Source organism: Vipera berus (assembly GCF_964194415.1).
Source record: "Vipera berus genome assembly, chromosome: 3".
Classification (NCBI taxonomy): domain Eukaryota; kingdom Metazoa; phylum Chordata; class Lepidosauria; order Squamata; family Viperidae; genus Vipera; species Vipera berus.
In genome coordinates this window covers 84,197,506-84,215,415 of record NC_138204.1, presented here as the reverse complement: position 1 = coordinate 84,215,415, position 17,910 = coordinate 84,197,506, and the positions used below count along the sequence as shown (strand labels likewise).

The following is a 17,910-nucleotide window of genomic DNA, read 5'->3' as shown; positions in this document are numbered from 1 at the left end:
GAGTAACAGGCGCTCACTCTGTTATGCGGCACTCGGGATTCGACCCGCCAAACTGCCGACCTTCTGATCGACAAGCTCTATCTATCTATCTATCTATCTATCTATCTATCTATCTATCTATCTATTTTTACATTTTGTGGCTAAAAGTGCTTTGTGTGTTTTCAGGGAAGCTTTGCTACACAGAGGAACGTTTAATTTCTCATACACCATATCCCTGTTCCAATGACAAAGTCATGTGCTTCCCTTAAAAAGTGAACTATTAGATTCTCAATACATTAGGGCTACCAGACATGGGCTACAAAAAACTGAATGGCCAGACCCCACTTATACTTTTTATATAGTGAGATATTACGCACGCACGCACACACACACACACACAATGAATGAGTTTGTTGTCACAAAATATGGCTATACAAGTTAAAACAGGCTTTGAATTTTATTTTGCTCTGTTACTAGGATGGAAAAAAAGGAAGCCATTCTGGAATTTTTATTTGGCAGTCAAACTTCCTACTTGCAAGACAGCATTACTCCTGACCAGCATGCTCCTTCATTGTTGCAAAATAAAGTGAGTCACTCTCTTAACATGAGTCAGCTTGGAAATGAATAGCTACAGAAGACTCCCCCCCCTCAATTAAAATAAGGAATTTTGGCTTGTATTCTTACTTGACTTCGAGGGCATTTGGTGATGATTACTGTTCCAAAAAAAATCACTTCTTTTTCAATGCTCATTTAGCTCTTCTTTCTAGAGTTACAATATGTGTTGAGGTTCTCCTGATCTCTAGCTCCTTAAAGTTCTCCACCTGGGCAACTGCCCAGGAACTTTCTGATTGTGGTATGGCTTGTTCCCTTCTGGGCTGCATCTGGATGGCTTATTTGGGATGGTTGAATTGATCCATTGGCCACAAAGAGGAAAACTCCTAGGGCAGAACAAAAGGCAGAGCAAGTCAAAAGCAATGTTAGCGTTGTCATGTATCACTTAAAATAGGAAAGGGATGAATACCAGGAGGAAAAAAAGAATAAGCTCTCCTGACAATAAGGATTCCCCCCCCATATTACTTTGTGTATGTTTGTCCTGGAAACAGAAATATGGTTAGAATATTTGAAAGTTCATAATTTGTCACTGGATAAATGCTTATTTAACCATGAGGTCCACCGAGAGAACATTTCCCCTCATCCTGAAAACTACTTGGTTCTACTCGGCGATGGGATTCAAATAATTTAACCATCGGTTCTGTTAGCCATGACCCCCGGCTAATACTTGGTGGCCTTGCCCCCTTTCCTGTATGCACCAGTTGGGAAACTAGAGAGATGAATCATCTATCCCTGAAATTACCTCTCAGAAGCACCACCTTGTTTTCGCCTGAGTGATGTGATCGAAGGAGCCGCGTCTGCGTCTCCGTTCGGTTTCTGTCGCTCCTCTCTTAGACTTTTGGGGAGAGTTACCCCCCCCCACCTGAAAGGAAGTTAAACGAAAACCAGACGTGTTCCGGAAAACACAGATTTATCCTAACCAGTTCGCTGAACTCAACAAAAAATTAGGTATCGGTTCTGTCGAACCGGTGCGAACTGGCTGAATCCCACAGCTGGTACTACTATAAGAAAGAAAGTGATACAGGCCTGAAATATTTAAGACACACTCATTTGGAGATTGTTTCCTGATACTTACCTTAAAGCGGTGTATCAACAGGAGGAAGTGCAAGGGATCCACATCTCAGTTGGTCAACCATTAACAAGCTAACCTTCAATGGTTTGTACCAATGGAGTCTACAAGACTGGCTGCCTGAACTCTGGAGGTTGACTTTTAAGTCATGCACAGACTTCTTGAGATTTTGGTCTGCCGGAAAAAGGACAATTAGGTGACAGTGTTTAATCCTGAGTTCATACTGTAGACTTAGAATGCTGTCTGTTCCCTGCCTGTTTGACCAACCAAATAAATCTCATCCCTCTTTGCAAACAAAAAGCAGCATGTCAAGAAAAAACCGTTATATACAATTTACATTACTGCTAGCTGCAGTTGTGTTTACCCAGGGAAGTGTCCAAAAACATCTGCCACTCTTCTGGATGACATTTGATCTAGTCTGAAGTTGCGCAGTCTATTCATCATCTCTGAACTTGAAGTAGCTAGCTAACTAGCAGTGTTGCAACAGGAAGCCCAGAAGAGCTTTTGGATGGGGTGGTGATGGGGGTGGTGGAATCCAGCAGGAACATTTGGATGGAAAGAAACAAGGAGCTTGTCTATAGTGTACTTCACACCATCCTCCCTCCTCTTCCCTTTGGCCCACTATGAGTCTCCAAATGCTGTTTCTAGAGTACATTCTTACTCAGATATACCACTAGACCAACGGTTTTGATGGACTTTAGTGGTGGCCACCCTAAAAGAATTCTTGTTCATCTCCAGATGCTCATGAATCAGGGGAGGCCTCTGGTGGCAAATCAGCCCTTAGCGATCTTGTTTGTCCTCGATTTCTTAATGAAGGGGAGGGACGGAAGGGGAAGAGCCCAAACGCAATTAAAAGTATGCAATCCATCTTAAGGGATTCACTTTTGGAGATTCATTTGTGCTTGGAACCACTCCTTGACTTTCTTCTCCTTAGGTAAGAGTTTCATAATTTGTGTGCGTGTGTGTATAGCAAAATTAAATGCTTGCAGTCTTAACTGCACCTTCATATAAAATCCATCTGTTGATGGTTTGAATATTTAGCTGCACGCAGTTCCTGTTTGGAAAAGAAATCTTGTGCAACTTCGCTGGAATGACAATCCTTTTCAATCCTGATGTTGATGTTATATCAGCAATCCTTCCAGCACACTTCCGAGCAAGTGCTGTTGAATAGGGTGAAATTTAATCTTCAGTAAACATACATAATCTTGTGCTGCACAGGCACGATGCAGCTGAAACAAATACGTTTTGAATTCCAACGACAGGAACAGTTGGATAGCTGATGAGTTTCTTTTAGGGGAGTGTTCAAGGCACAGAAACAAACAAACAAACAAACCAAAGACTGTACTAATGGGTTGCAACTAGAACACTTCAAGAACCCTTTTTTTTAAAATTGCGCGTTTATTGCAAACCTCCCCAGCCTGCCTGCTGCTGTCCAAACACTTCGGAGTCTAACGGCTATTATCCTTAAGCAGCTCGGCAGGGTGGCTAGCAGTAGTAGTCTATCTTATCAGATGCATCTATTTAGAATTGGCAGGTTTAGATGTGCTACGGAAAGCTGAGGGCGGGGGGGGGGGGAAGGTTAAATGAGAGCCAAAAGCCAGAATCCAATCAATTCAATTCAATCAACCCGGGGGAACCGATTGCTGTTTTTAATACGCCCTGTTAATATTCATTTCAGTCGTGTCAGAACTAGGAGAAAACTAAAACTCGCCTTGCCAGTTCTAAACAGTGAACGAAAAACATTTGCCTAGACTAGAGTGAAGTATTTGGCTGGCAAACGAAACCGAATTTCAGCCGAAATTGATCAAACCCTGAAAAGTTTTGCCTCCCGAGGAAACGCAGGATTCTCGCCAAGCCGGATCCGGGCCAAGCGACCGCAAGGAAACCAGCTCCCGCTCCGCATCGCTCTCCGACTCATCTAAGGAAGCGAAGAATCCGGAGCCGAGAGAGAGAGAGAGAGAGAGAGAGAGAGGAAGGAGGCGTTTCCTTGGGCAAATGCTCTCGGCTGTCCATCATCTCCTAAGCACCCGCCCTCCGACCAACAGGAGGCCTGCGCCGCTCTGATTGACGGGCCCGTGCGCGAGTCCCCCCGCAGGGAATGTTTCTCTCCTTAGCACACGAGGGGGGGGGGTTAACCCAGGAGTCCGGGCACAGCAAGTCGGTGCGACTTTCTTGACGCTCGCTCCGGACGGGCCCCGGACCGGAGCGGCCACTGAGCATCCGAGCCTCGGCGTTTCCCTGTCCGGTGCCGCCCTCCCTCCCTCCCTCCCCCGGAGGCAAAGCAAGGAGGCGGAGGGCGACGCTGCTGCGCGTGGAAGCGCGGCGGCAAAAAAAAAGTTTGCAGGAAGCAGCTTCCTCCGAGCCCAACTTTTGCCTTGACAGATCTCTGGAGAGGAGCCGCAGGAGGAGGAGGAGGAGGAGGAGGCGGCGAGGGAGCAGCGCGCCCCGATCCTGTGCGAGGGAAGCTGGCCGGGCTTCTCGGAAGGGAATCCCCGTTTGCAAGCGTGCGCGGTAAGGATGCTGGGTTTGTTGGGAGCGGGACTCGCTCCGGGACCGTCCTTTCGCTTCTCTCCTGGCCGCTCGGGGACAGCGCAAGACACGCGTGTTGCCCGACTCGCCACTGCCCACGCGCAGACGTGCGCGGGCGTGTTGACAAACGCCGAGATTCAGAGTCCGGCCGAAGGGGTTTTGGCCGGCGGAGATGAGAGGCAACCCGCCGCGCTGGGCAGGGCAGAACAAGGTTCGGGCTGCCGGGCAGGGGGGGCGAAGGTCCCCCTCCCCGGGATGGGAGAATTAGGACGGGGGAAGCAGATCTCGGCCCTTCCACCCCGAAGTTGCTTTTCTCGCAGGGACTGGGCGCTTCGGAACTCCGCAAAGCAGCTGGAAGCCTCCTCCTTCCCCCCCCCCCACCCGCCGCCCGGGACGTTTGACAGCTCCCTGGCGTGTCAGAACGCGGCTACGATCGCGTGTTGCGCCCTGCCCTCCTGCGCTTCTTTGGGATCGCTTTCCTGTGTTGTGTGAGAGTAGCCGGTTGGGGGGTTATTTAGTAAATCGCGGTTAAATAAACCCTGGCTTAGCGCGTCGTGTGAACTCGGCACGTGCTTCGGGCAGTCAGTAGCCTGTCTTGCACGGTGCCATCAAATCCCGCCATCTGCGCACTTTTTCTGGGAGGGTTTCCCTTCCCCCGAACGATCAGACGTAATGGATAGGTTCCAAGGTAATTCTGCACGTTAAGCTTTACTCCTAAGTAGGATTGCAGACTTCTGGAGCAGCGCTGAAAAAAATGTTGCAGTGTCAGATGCAAGCTAGTTACCCCGGGGCTTAGTGCAACCGAGCAACGTGTAGCTGCTCTCTTGGAATCAAGGTGTTGCATAGTACATAGTGGGCTGCAACTCCTATCTAGAAAGATAATGAGTGTTATAATCCATTTACAGAGTGCCAGATTTTAGGGGATACCTAATCTTCAAAGTAAGCATAGGCTCAGTTCAGGTGGCCTGTGATAATTTACATAAGCTAATTGGCCCTTTATTTTGATTGCATTACGCCCCTCCTTACAGATTCAGACGTGACCGAAGCAATTGCATTGTGTTAGCATGTTATTTACTATTACACAATTATTATGCACTTGAGTTCTTGGCTATGATTATAGGCTTGATTTGAAAGCATCTGAACTATGTCACTCTTACTATGTTTAGATCTTGATAAATGCTCTTAAATTTCAGGGACCAACTTCTTACTTAACAGCAATTCTTCACTATTTTTAAACCACGCAGCAACACTACAAAATGCTGCAATTTGGTTCATATTTTTCATATTATGCTTCCTGAAAACCCCCAGGTTCTGTGTTCAGGAGGTGCCTGGCTTTTCTGTGTCTTCCTGGGCAATTCCGGTCGTGTGGACTCAATAGATTAAACTAGAACCCTGGGTCCACCTCTTTGGAAATATGTCACAATAAACTTGATTGAATTTACTCCACATAAGCTAAAAGGGAAATGAACAATTAGATGCCCATTTTACAATTGCTAGGTGAAATTATAAGGGAGCGGTTTGTGGGATTGCAAACCCGTGTTTTTAAGAAGGCATGATGAAAGTGTGCAGAACAGTGCTGTGACATCACTACGCCTGAGGTGGTGATAAATACTCCTCTAGAGACAATTACATATACAACCAGCTAAACAGTCAAACATCCCACCAGTGTCATCCCAAGACAAAAGGGTTAGTTGAAATTTTTTTGGATGACATTGGCTTTTGCGGTTTGGTGATTCAGTGTAAGATGCTTTTTGGATAACAAAAGCTTAATGATGATTTTAACTTTTATTCCTGTGGCCATATCTGTTATTAATGCTACACGGAAATTTTAAACAGCTTTGCAATGCTTTGAACAGGATTTTTTTTTTACAAGTAGTCCTCGTCTTAACAATCCCAATTGAGCCCCAAATTTCTGTTGCTAAGTGAGACAGTTGTTTAGTGAGATTTGCCCCATTTTACAACCTTTCTTGCCCCAATTCTTAAGTGAATCACTGCAGTTGTGTTAAGTTAGCAACACGGTTGTTAGGTGAATCTGGCTTCCCCCATTGACTTTGCTTGTCAGAAGGTCATGAAAGGTGGTCAAATGAACCCCCTGCCAGGACACTGCAACCGTCATAAATATGAGCCAGTTGCCAAGAGGCAGAATTTTGTTCATGTGACCATGAGGAGGCTGCAACGGTTGAAAACTGATCATAAGTCACATTTTTCAGTGCTGATGTAACTCAAAACGGTCACTGAACAAATGGTTATAAGTCGAGTACTACCTGTATTCATTTGATTAGATAAATATCCTGCCTTTCATTTAGGAGCTGAAGATGGTGTATAATGCTTCCTCCTCCAATTTTTGCTCACAACAACCCTGTGTAGGGTGAAAAAGAATTCCTGGCTCAAAGTTAGGGTGGAGTAGAACCTGGATGTAGTTGAGCAGGGCTGGCTGAGGAATTCTGGGAGTTGAAGTCCACAAGTCTGAAAGTTGCCAAACTTGGAGACCCCTGCTTTAAACAGCCTGTCTTCCATTCAGGCCATTGACAGTAACTGACTCTGGATTCCTACTTTAAGCAAGGCCAAAATGTGAATCCAGACTGTTTTTGTTTGCTTGCTTGTGCAAATCCTTATTAACTAAAACACCCCTTAAAGGGCTATGTGAATGCAGAGGACACATTGCCATTGCAAGTACCAACATCTGGGCTAGATTATGTGGAATAATTTTAGTATAGGAGATGTTAATAGAATTGCTGGGTGGATAAAGTTCTAGCATGGCAAGCCTTTTATCTTTTAACCATGAATGCAGATTTTTATTCTCAGTGGATCAAAATGCATTTGCTCATCTGTCTTGAAACAGAAGGTTATTTTTCCCTTACTGGTTTACCCTTAGCTGGTTGAGTCAAGCAAGGTAATGCTGCTTTAAGGATAAGCTGGAGCAGCGTTGATCATATTGCTGGGCAAATGTTTCTGAAGACATGCTGAATTTTGTCTGCTGAGGCTCTTGTGTCCACCTTCAGCATTGGCACTCACTGGCTCAGAAAGCAAAAGCTGCCTTTTTCATATCATACTTTGCTTTTAGAATTGCCAACTTCTCTTCCTTACCGTGTCCAAAAGCAGGGTGTTTGTGCAACAACTGTAGATATTTTGGAGAGAAAACTTTTTCCAGCCTCTGGAAATATGGTGATGGAAAAGCTTTACCCACAAAACAGCTGCTTGGCACACAGCTGTAACAAGCTTAGAAGCCCTGCTGGGATAATAACTTATTAGCTTTTGAAGTATATTTTTTAATTGCATTTATTTCTAAAATACAATCCTTGTGGGAGGCAAGTCTGATTCATCTAAATGAGACTGGACTTTTATATAAAAATGTACAAAGATCAAGATATTTTGATTAGGGAATTGTGATTGGCTTTTTGTTTTTAATGTTGCTTAAATGTACTTTGGTGCATAGTATATGGTTCTAGGCTAGAAGACAAGAGATTGTGAGTTCTAGTCTTGTCTTAGACCCGAAGCCAGCTGGATGACCTTAGGCCAGTCACTCTCTCTCAGCCCTAGGAAACAGACAATGGCAAATCACTTTTTAAAAATCTTGTCATGAAAAATAGAGTGACTTGTCCAAGCAGTCACCAGAAGTCAAGAATGACTTGAATCCTTGGACTCTGCAGGTGTCATAATGAAGAAGTCATTCTAAAAATATAAAAATGTACTGGATCACCGGTAGATTACTATAGAACATTTTGCTGGTAGTATCTCGTTCTTGTCTAAGAAGAACTAGTGTAGTGGGAGGGCTGCAGCAGGATGCATATGCTTTATATTATATGGACTTGATTAGTGATTAGTCACTGACAAAGAATTGCAATGGAAAAGTGAACGGAAGCTGCCAATAAGTACAGACATAGTGGCTTGTTCAATAAACACTTAGCCATAGTTTATTTGGTAAACCACATTAAGCATCTTAAATCATAGCCTGTAAACCACAATAACAAGAGTTGCTTAGTATAGCTGTGCTGAAATCAAGCAAACCAATTTATGGCTTGATGTGACATGAGAACCAGGTCAATACAGGGGTTCGTGCAGCGGTGGGATTCAGCCAGTTCGCACCACTTCGGCAGAACTGGTAGCTAATGTTTTATTGCTCAGGTCCAGAATGGACTTCCAGAAGCGGCATCCACACACACAGAGAATCCCACCTCTGGATACATGGAAATAAGCCTTACCTGTTATAAAGCAGTCTTCTATATTTCTATGAATAATATGGGCTGTTAAACGTCATAATTATGTTGGAATGATTGCCCAACTCATTAGTTTGATAGCTATAGTTAAATAATGTATTAGGGCAATATTCCAAAGTTGCTGTTCTCAGTTGACAGTCTTTAATTAGCCATAATTCTCTTAAAAATACTGAACATTTCTTTGGTATTATTCATAAAATTAAACAGTAAGCTTTTATAGCACAAGGTATTTAACATACTGTATAAGAAGGTGTAATTCAAGAACTTCAAAGTATTTCAATAATTTAAAAGGGCAGGGGCATTAATACTGTCCTCTTATTTAAGCTGTAATATCAGTTTTTTCAATGGCAAATATTTGTAAATTAGCTAATTCCCTACTTCATGTTTTGCAGCCACATAAACAGCTAAAAAATCAGAGCAAGATGCTTACTGGCTTATTGGAAAAGCTTTGCAATAAAGCTTTGAAGAAAATTGCAGCAAAGGATCTTTGAGTTTGGAATTTGTTTTCCCCCAGTAGGTTTCTTGAGCAGAAAGATATTGACCCTGGGGGCGTGTTACAAAGTTTATCTCTTCTCCCAGGCTTCCTCTGAGAAAAAGGGCTTTCTTTGAATGGGGAGAATCTTTGGGTCAAACAGGACATGGCATTAGCAGATCTGTGCGCTTAATTCCACCATTGTTGCAGATCGCAGATCAATTGTAGGGTGGAGGGACTATTTTAACACATATAGGAGAATGAGGAGTGCTAGACTCTTCTTAGTTGCTATTGCACAATGTTCTTTTGGAGCGTGGATGATGGGAAAGACAGTCAAGGAAAAAGAGAGATACGGAGGAACCCAACCTTAGGGGTGAGGGATCCACCTTGTTTTGTGTTAAAGTAGGGTGGGAGGAAAGATGGATGCCTTTGAGTTGGGTTTTGACTCTTTATGATTACCTGAATTTGTCCCTGCTGTTTTCTTGGCAAGGTTTTTTTGGAAGTGGTTTGTCATTGCTTCTTTCCTAGAGCTGAGAGAAATGACCGACCCAAGATCAACCTGCTGGTTTTGTGCCTAAGGCAGACTAGAAATCACTATCTCCCGGTTTCTAGCCTGATGCCTTAACCCAGGGGTCCCCAACCCCCCATCTGTGGACCGGTACCGGGCGGCGGTATGCCAGCAGCCGGTCTACACAAACAAGCAAAGCCACATCTGTGGGATGCAGGCAGCACATAAAACCACGCCTGCCCCCCCCCGTCCACGGAAAAACCTCTCTCCACAGAACCGGTCCCTGGTGCCCAAAAGGTCGGGGACCTCTGCCTTAACCACTGCACCAGACTGGATCTCTAAAATCAGAGACCTCCTCTAATATCTTTTGGTGGTGTCCAAGGTTGCTTTTAGCAGTATTGTATGTCTGATCCTGTGCAATGTACTTAGTTTACGGGTTTAATTGAGAAGAAATCTAATCTGTCACTGATAAAATAATTCTGGATGTATGCTGCTTCAACCACATTGGGGAAAAAACTTAATAGAACAGGGACCATTTTGCCCTCTTGCCACCTTATCAGCTCATTGATTGTATGTCAGGATGTCCAAGGCTGCTAATCTATGCTATCTGCTGTTTTTTTTCACGTTATGTGCTCATCTCAAGTTGGTGTCCTCCAGTACTATCACAGTTTCCTAAACCAAGAAAAACTATTTAAGTAAACAAATATCCTTTTACTTAGACAAAGCTCTGTCTTTTTTTTTCTCCTTGCCCTAGGGCGGGGTAGGCAGCCTTGGCTCTTTTATGACTTGTGGACTTCAACTCCCAGAATTCCTGAGTCAGCATGGCTGGTTCAGGAATTCTGGGTATTGAAGTTCACAAGTCATAAAAGAACCAAGGTTGCCTACTCCTGACCTAGGTGCATGCAGGTGAAAGAAAGAGGGAGGGAAGGCAGAATACGAATATATTTTAAAGGAGGGATTGCGAGGAACTCAAATTGTAGAATAGAAGTTTCTCCACCATGCAGAAGCAATTTGGTTGTACTGGCCGAGCTGACAGACATTTCTGTCAAACATCCAATCATACACTGTAATTGAGCCAAGAAGGAGCTTATGTCTCTAAGTCCAGATCCCGTTTTCCTTTGGAACACATCCTACACTTAACAATAACATGCACTTTCAGTACATTCTTAAGTAATGTTCTCTAAATGCAGTAGAAAAGAAACACGTGGTGTAATTTTAACCAGCACCTTTTAACCCTCCAAGGTGATCAACATCTTTCACCTATTTGTTTTCTTTCACAGAGGCAATGATCTCTAAATGCGACAGTTATACGCATCCAAAATTTTTGAATTAAAGTGAAGATTGTTGTAGATGTAATTTGGCAGAGAGATCTGGACAAGCAGGATACCCTCACAAGCTTCTGTTTGCACAATGCAGTGATAATGTTGTAAAGCAGGGATTAGTAATCCACACCCTTTTTGTGTCCCTGGAGCCTTCTGTTCTTGTTCGCCTGAAATTCAATGACAGATCATAAAAAACAAAAAACCTGCTGGCCTTTTTATTTTCAACGAAAAACAAAAAAGAGCAAAAGTAATATGTGGTTAGCCTTGATTAACATATCTAGAAAAGATATTTTTGTGTTTATCTCGGTGTGCTTGTGCTTGTGAAGGGCAAACTAGCAGAAGAAAAAATAATCATGTACCCTGTTTTGTGTGAGTGCTTTCTACCTGCAGCCTTGGCTCTTGAAGATGAGGAGGAGGAGTCGGAGTCGGAGGAGTCTGGGAGATATTACTAACAAGTTAGCTTTTTCCTTTTCTAAAGCGCCCTTTCACAAACTAGTGTTTTTGGTCCCCTTAACTGGAAAACATGGCAGACTTGCAGTTGTTCAGTTCTGGTCACCAGTTTGGGGACACTCTTCCTGAATATACCATTTGAACGGTCCTGTGAGGTACAATATAGGTAGTTCTTGATTTATGACTGGTTGCTTAGCAACCATTTGACGTTCTGATAGACCTCTCTGGGACACTTACAGCCTGATTTGGAAGTTCTAATGGCCCCCTGGCATGTTGGATACTCGGCAGTGAGCTCTTATTTTTACGCCTGATGGTAGCATCCCGTAATCACATGACTGTGTTTTATGATATTTTTGCCCAAACTCAGCATTTACTTCCAGTTTTGGGCAAAAGCGACTTACATGGAACCATTGCTCACTTAAGGACTGTGGCATTTGCTTTATAGCCATGGTGTTTGCTTAATGACTGCTGCACAAAAGTTTGTAAAATTGGATCCGTCTCATGGGTGACTGTTTTAGAACTATCGTGATTAACAACAGGGGTCCCCAACCCCTGGTCTGTGGACTGGCACCAGTCTGCAGCATGCCAGAAACCGGTCCGCACAAACAAGCGAAACCCATCTGGGGGATGCAGGCAGCATGCAAAACTACACCTCCTCTGGTCCATGGAAAAACCTCTCTCCATGGAACTGGTCCCTAGTGCCCAAATGGTTGAGGGCCACTGATTTACCACCATGATGGGCAGGCTCCATTGCAGATGTAAGTTGAAGACAACCTGTAGTCTCTGTTGCTAAGCTGGCAAAAGAGTTGGTATGTGTGTTCTGCATGTTCAAAGGACCAGGTTCAATTCATGGCATCTCCACTGGGAATATCCTGGAGAGCAGAAACTGAGAAATTCCATACTGAAGACTCTGAAAAGAAAGGCCAAGCCCTCTATCTTTACCCACTATAGCCAAAGAAGTAAAATTGTTCACTACGAGGCTGGGTTTCAGAAACTTCACCACAAGGAGGAGACCAGCCTGGCCCTTGCAGTATGTAGATCAGACATGTCAAACACAAGGCCCGGGGGCCGGATCCGGCCCGCGAAGTGGTTTCATGTGGCCCGCGAAGCCATCCTGGAAACAGTGAGTGAACGGCCCCCACTGCCTTGGCCCTGGCCCAGAGACCCTCCTTCTGCCAGAGACCCTCAGATCTGTCCCACTCCTGCCCAGGCCCCCATAGGCACCCTTGATGCGAACAATGTAGAGCTGGCCATGCCCACCCAGTAGGCCATGCGCACTCTAGCCACACCCACCCAGTAGGCCACGCCCACCCAGGCCACACCCACCCAGCCCCCTGAGGGCAACCGCAATGCTGATGCGGCCCTCAATGAAATTGAGTTTGACACCCCTGATGTAGATTATTTATTATAGAGTAGCGGCAGGAAGTTACCTCTAGCTGTCACATTTACAAGGACCATCCACTTAAATTTTCTCCTCTTCCCTCCTAAATCCTCTTCCTTGTGTCTGTGTCCTGCATACGTTAAAATGAGTTGCAATAGAGCAAGTAGAACATTCTGAATCTCTCAGTTTGTAACAAGAATGTCTGTTTTCGGCAGCGTGCACCAAGGCTTTGGTACATATAGTAATTTTTGAAGATTAAGGACGCAGCTTCCACTTAGTCCCTAGACCTAATGTGGCATTCTTAGTTTGATAACTGTACAGTGAAAGGACCATGGAGGGTCTCCGTGGGAGAAGGAGTCGGAGAGTTCCTCTCTTGATTGCAATTAATTTCCATTAAACAGGAAGCCAGTTTGGAGTGCTGAAAAGATTGGAAAGTCCCTGCCATTCAATTAAAACATCTCCACTTCTGCAGAAAGGCAAAGATGTTTCTCAACGAGCAGCAGCATGGTGTGTTAACGGTGTCTGATTAGGTGCTGCTGTTTTTTAAGATCTTGAGAAAGTTCACAGGGTTTGGGTTGGTGTGTTGTGTTGTTTTGCTATTGCAACAAGAGGGAGATTTCCAACCCACACCTATCAGGCCCAGATATGCAGCTGGTAGCAGAGCTTGCTTGACATGGGAGAAGCAGAGGGAAGCTGCTATGTTGCACCCTCTGGGACAGACGCCAGGAGAGGCTCACTATTGTGAGTCAGCCAGGTACAAATGTTCTTTTTTGTGGTATCTCCTTTCCTGCAGTTTTGCAGAGCAGTCCTGGAGGTGTTGGCAGTGTAAGTGTGCACAGGCTTGTGTGTGGTTGTGGAGACCACTGTAGGTAAGGAACTCTGCGTATTGTGGATCTGGCTGTGGCCTGCCAATTATGGGAAGGCCAGGCTGAAAACAATGTTTGTATGCTATTTTCCTCTAACAGGTATAATCCAGGGGACTGCACCACAATCATTTAATTGCAGTTCGTTCTCTCAAGCCATAAGACTTGCAGTTTTACTTGACCAAAAAAACCTTTGAAAGCAGTTTGGGGGTTGTCTTTGGATCCATTCCTTGGCTTTTTTCCACTGAAAACATTGCCTCTCTCTGGGAGTATCAACTTTTACGATCTGCGCCTTGTAGTTAGAGAGCAGCACAAATCCTTCTAATGTAGCTCTAGATGAAGCTGGCATGTGAAGCCTCTTCTATTACAACAGGGGTGTCAAACTTAATTTCATTGAGGGCCGCATCAGCATTGCGGTTACCCTCAAGGGGCCGGGTGGGTATGGCCAGAGTGGGCGTGGCCTACTGGGTGGGCGTGGCTAGAGTGCATATGGCCTACTGGGTAGGCGTGGCCAGCTCTACATCGTTCGCATCAAGGGTGCCTATGGGGGCCTGGGCAGGAGTGGGACTGATCTGAGGGTGTCTGGCAGAAGGAGGGTCTCTGGGCCAGGGCCAAGGCAGTGGGGGCCGTTCCCTCACTGTTTCCAGGATGGCTTCGCGGGCCACATGAAACCACTTCGCGGGCCGGATTCGGCCCCCGGGCCTTGTGTTTGACATGTCTGTATTAGAAGATTCTTGGGCCGAACCCTCTGCACCATAAGGAAGAAAGTACCAACAAATTAACCCTATCTGGAATGGTAATGACAGCGGTCATTCAACATTCACTGTATTATTATTATTATTATTATTATTATTATTATTATTATTATTATTATTATTATTATTATTAAAATTTATATGTATAATGTAGGACAGCGGCTCCCAACCTTTTTTCTATACCCCGCACCCCTAGAACGCTTCTGATATGTTCTTGCACCCCTTACAAAAGTTTGAAATAACGGCAACGAATTATGCATATACACTATAATTTTGAAAACCCAAGTTTTTGCACCCCCTGGAATATCATCTCGCACCCCCTGTTGGGAACCCCTGATGTAGGAGCTATTCTCCTCAATAGACATGAGTATTTTTTTTTCAGTGCTGAGATCTTTCTCCTTTCTGTAGGAAGCACTGAGCTTAAGTTGGACCAGATGGCCAATAATATTGGCCATTTGAAAAGCGTGAAGGTCCATGATCAGTTGTGCAATTTTGTCAAGGCTCTGAAAAATCAGCCTCCAAAGGCAAATTTAGTGGTTATGATTTTGTACGAGGACCTGAGAGATACAGGTCCTAGTCATGTCCATACTTAGTTTTAGAAGTTCACTGAAAGACTTTGAACTAATCACTGTTTCTCAGCCCAACTAATATAAAGATAACATTGGAGGGAAACCATGCTCTGGTTCTTGACCTTCTGGAGATAAAATAGACTTTGCACGTAAAAGAAAATACTTGAAGAGAAAACAGTCCTTTTTCTACTAATTCATTTTTCACTGTCCTGTTTTCTCAATATGGTTCCCTACTTTTTCTGGAATATTGACAACCAGCTTTCTTAAAAAGCATGCAAAATCTGACCTTCTATATGACAAAAGAAAAACCAGCTCAGCTTTGAGTACATTCTTGCCATTGATCTAAAATAGGGTCACTGTTTTGGTGCCCTCCAGATGTGCTGGCAGCAGCTTCCATGTCTGTCTGATGGAGAGAAGTGACAATGCAGTCCTGTGCTAGAGAATCTCAGGTCAGCCCCAGGAATCCTGTCTTGCACTTCTGGGGCTGGACCAACCTCTTCGATGGTTTTCAATGACCAACTTGATCAATCACCTTCTGTATCAACTCCAATAAAAACAAGTGTTTTTTACTTTTAGACTTGCCATTAAGAGAAGGCACGACTGGGAGAAAGGTTTACTCTTCCTGTAGCGGAAGTTCCTTTTGACTCATTGTTTTAGAAGTGTTGCACTTAAAAGCCTTTTCCACATGTGTGGGAGAAGTTTCCTAATTCCGATAGGCATTTTTAATCTTTTATGAGAAGTGGCTTAGCTGATTGTTTGAGCATGATTTTTTCCCCTGCTTAATGCCAGAAAGTTAGCTTTAGTTGTTCTGGAGATGCCTATGGAACAAAAGGATTCTAATTGACATGAGTGTAATGTAGCAAACTTTCTAATCTTTAACCTAATGCTGCAAAAGTTAATGCTCAAAATCCATTTGCAGGCCTCCTCCTTGTTTGTGCACAACTTTTGGGTGCGAATTTGCAAAACTGTAAAGAGGGTAGGAAAACAGAAGGAGAGGCCAATCTGGAAAAGATTAAGCTGGCTTGTTTCTCTGACAGGGAGTTTCCCATAGAAACTTTATTTAGACAGTATTAGGATCTTTTATCTCTGGAAATTAATTGCATCAAAGGTTATGAGACAGTGACTTAGATAAGACCTTTTTACCTAGCTAAATAAACATGGTAAAATATATCATGTGGGCGTTGACGTTTTTTGTAATGAATATAAAATCTCTTGCTGGGATTCTGATTGCATATGCATAGTTCTCGTTTGAGTCAAACCAAAAGAAGAATAATGAGAATTTAGCATGTGTTATGATATACCAAAATCAGGAATCTTGTGCCCTACCTAGATACAAATCAACAGACAAAACCAGAATGCAAGAATTATGTGCATATGTGCATAATCATATTAAGACAATACTTGAGAATTTGTTTCAACCCTGAAGACTGACTGACTTCATAGCAGAAAGGGGCTGTTATGTGAATACATATGCCGAATACTAAGCTTGGTAATATGTTAACAAAGGATTGTGCAATCTTCTTTATAGGTGTTTTCTAAACAGACACCCTAAATACAATTACTCGGTGATTCAAACTTGGGAAAAAAAGGCATGCAAGGAAGCTTTAATTTTATTCCGCTGTTGCCTTTACCCTTATCCACATCTAGATTCTCAGGACTACAATTCATCTTTAAAATATGCAAGAGGTAAACTAATCAAGGGTCTCTGTCTCTTATCTACTTTAACCTTTAGACAATATGCCTTTTCTATCATTGCAAGATGCATCATTGTTGAAGGTTTAAAATGGGGTCTTTTCTTAAAGGCTGCTGAGCACATTCAGGATTTTAAGATAATGCTGCATGCAATGTCAAAACACTTAAGGTAGGCCAGCTCAGGTAACGGACTCTAAAAGTTTATTTCAAAACATATTTTATTGATTTAGGTTACCGGTATGTGACAGAATCAGTGTTTTTCCCTCTCTCCTTCAAATACCTCATGGAGATAGGACAAGATAATCTGGTTTCTTTTTAATGTTTTCTTTGTTTCTTGGGCTTAGAGTCTTCTTTGGTATACGTTTTTGCTAACCTTCACTGCATAGTTTCTACAGAGTCATCTCTGAGGCTCTCTAAACCCAAAGATTATGGAGAAATATAGTGGAATAAAACAGAAGACTGTGTGAGGCTAATTCTATTATTAAATATGCAAGCTATTCAGTTCAGAAAATTAGTGTTACAAATTTAAATCAATTAGGCCAATGGCAGGACACCAAGGAGGATGTGTATGCTTGTGTATGTGTTGTCTGGTGATGGGGAAAAATTGCTCTAGTTTTAAATAGTAATAGGGATGTAATTTTATTTCTGAGAAAATACATCATTAGGCACTGTAAAGTTGTACTAGTGTTGTGAAGTAAAGCAGCATTAAACATTACTCTAAAAATGTATTTCCCTCTACTGTTGTTGTAGGTAAGTTAGATGTTAACGTCTATGGAGATTTTCAATTATCCAGGTCATGGTTGTCCCAAAGGTGCTTTTTCAAGAGGCAACTGGACTTTATTGTTTCCCAAAGTCCAGTTGCCTTTGGAAAAAGCACCTTTGGTTTAGATATTAATATTGTATTAAATCATCTTGTTGGCATTCCCAATTGTCTTGCAGCCTGAGCTAAACTACATCACACCCTTTGAGAGCATTACTGACATAAAAGCATCTGGTGGAATCCCATGTTGAAAATTTGGGCCAAGGCATATTTCCCGTTATGAATAAGTTGAAGGCTCCTGCTATTGACCAAACATTTCAGGCCAGTTTTTCCAACTCTTATTAACTTTAGGAATGTAGCAGGCTACTTTATATGATCTTAAAGTGTTCCTCCATTTAGCCTAGGTTGGTGATCTTAATACTTAGGGCATATTGTGATTTTGAGAAGATGTTGTGGGGACTCTCACAAATACCCAGTTGCAGAAAATGAATTGGTAACTTTGCTTTCTTTTAATTTCTCTGGGCCCTACAATGTTTCCTACTTTCGTTGGGGTAGAGCAGTGTTCCTCAACCTTGGCAGCTTTCAGATGGTTGGGCGTCAACTCCTAGAATTCCACAAATCTCAGCTGAAGGCTATGGGAGAATTCTGGGAGATGAAGTCCACCCGTCTGAAAGCTGCCAAAGTTGAGAAACATTGGAGTAGAGGCATACTTTGACAAGGGAGCCAGGTTAG

At 43.4% G+C, this 17,910-nt stretch overlaps 1 protein-coding gene and 1 long non-coding RNA gene across 2 annotated transcripts in view; one reads left to right on the top strand and one right to left on the bottom strand.

The window, feature by feature from the left end:
- Nucleotides 1–418: 418 nt before the first annotated feature.
- LOC308664914 lies at nt 419–3,087 on the bottom strand. The gene is made up of 3 exons (XR_014025781.1): nt 1,667–3,087; nt 1,334–1,453; nt 419–917 (listed from the first exon to the last, which is right to left on the bottom strand). It is a non-coding gene; the product is annotated as an uncharacterized lncRNA (long non-coding RNA).
- Nucleotides 3,088–3,790: 703 nt separating this feature from the next.
- TGFBR3 (transforming growth factor beta receptor 3) overlaps nt 3,791–17,910 on the top strand; it is a 163,359-nt gene continuing 149,239 nt past the window's right edge. The window contains exon 1 of the mRNA XM_081322295.1: nt 3,791–4,171. The gene's annotated coding sequence lies outside the window, so the exon portion shown is untranslated. The remainder of the gene's footprint in view (nt 4,172–17,910) is intronic.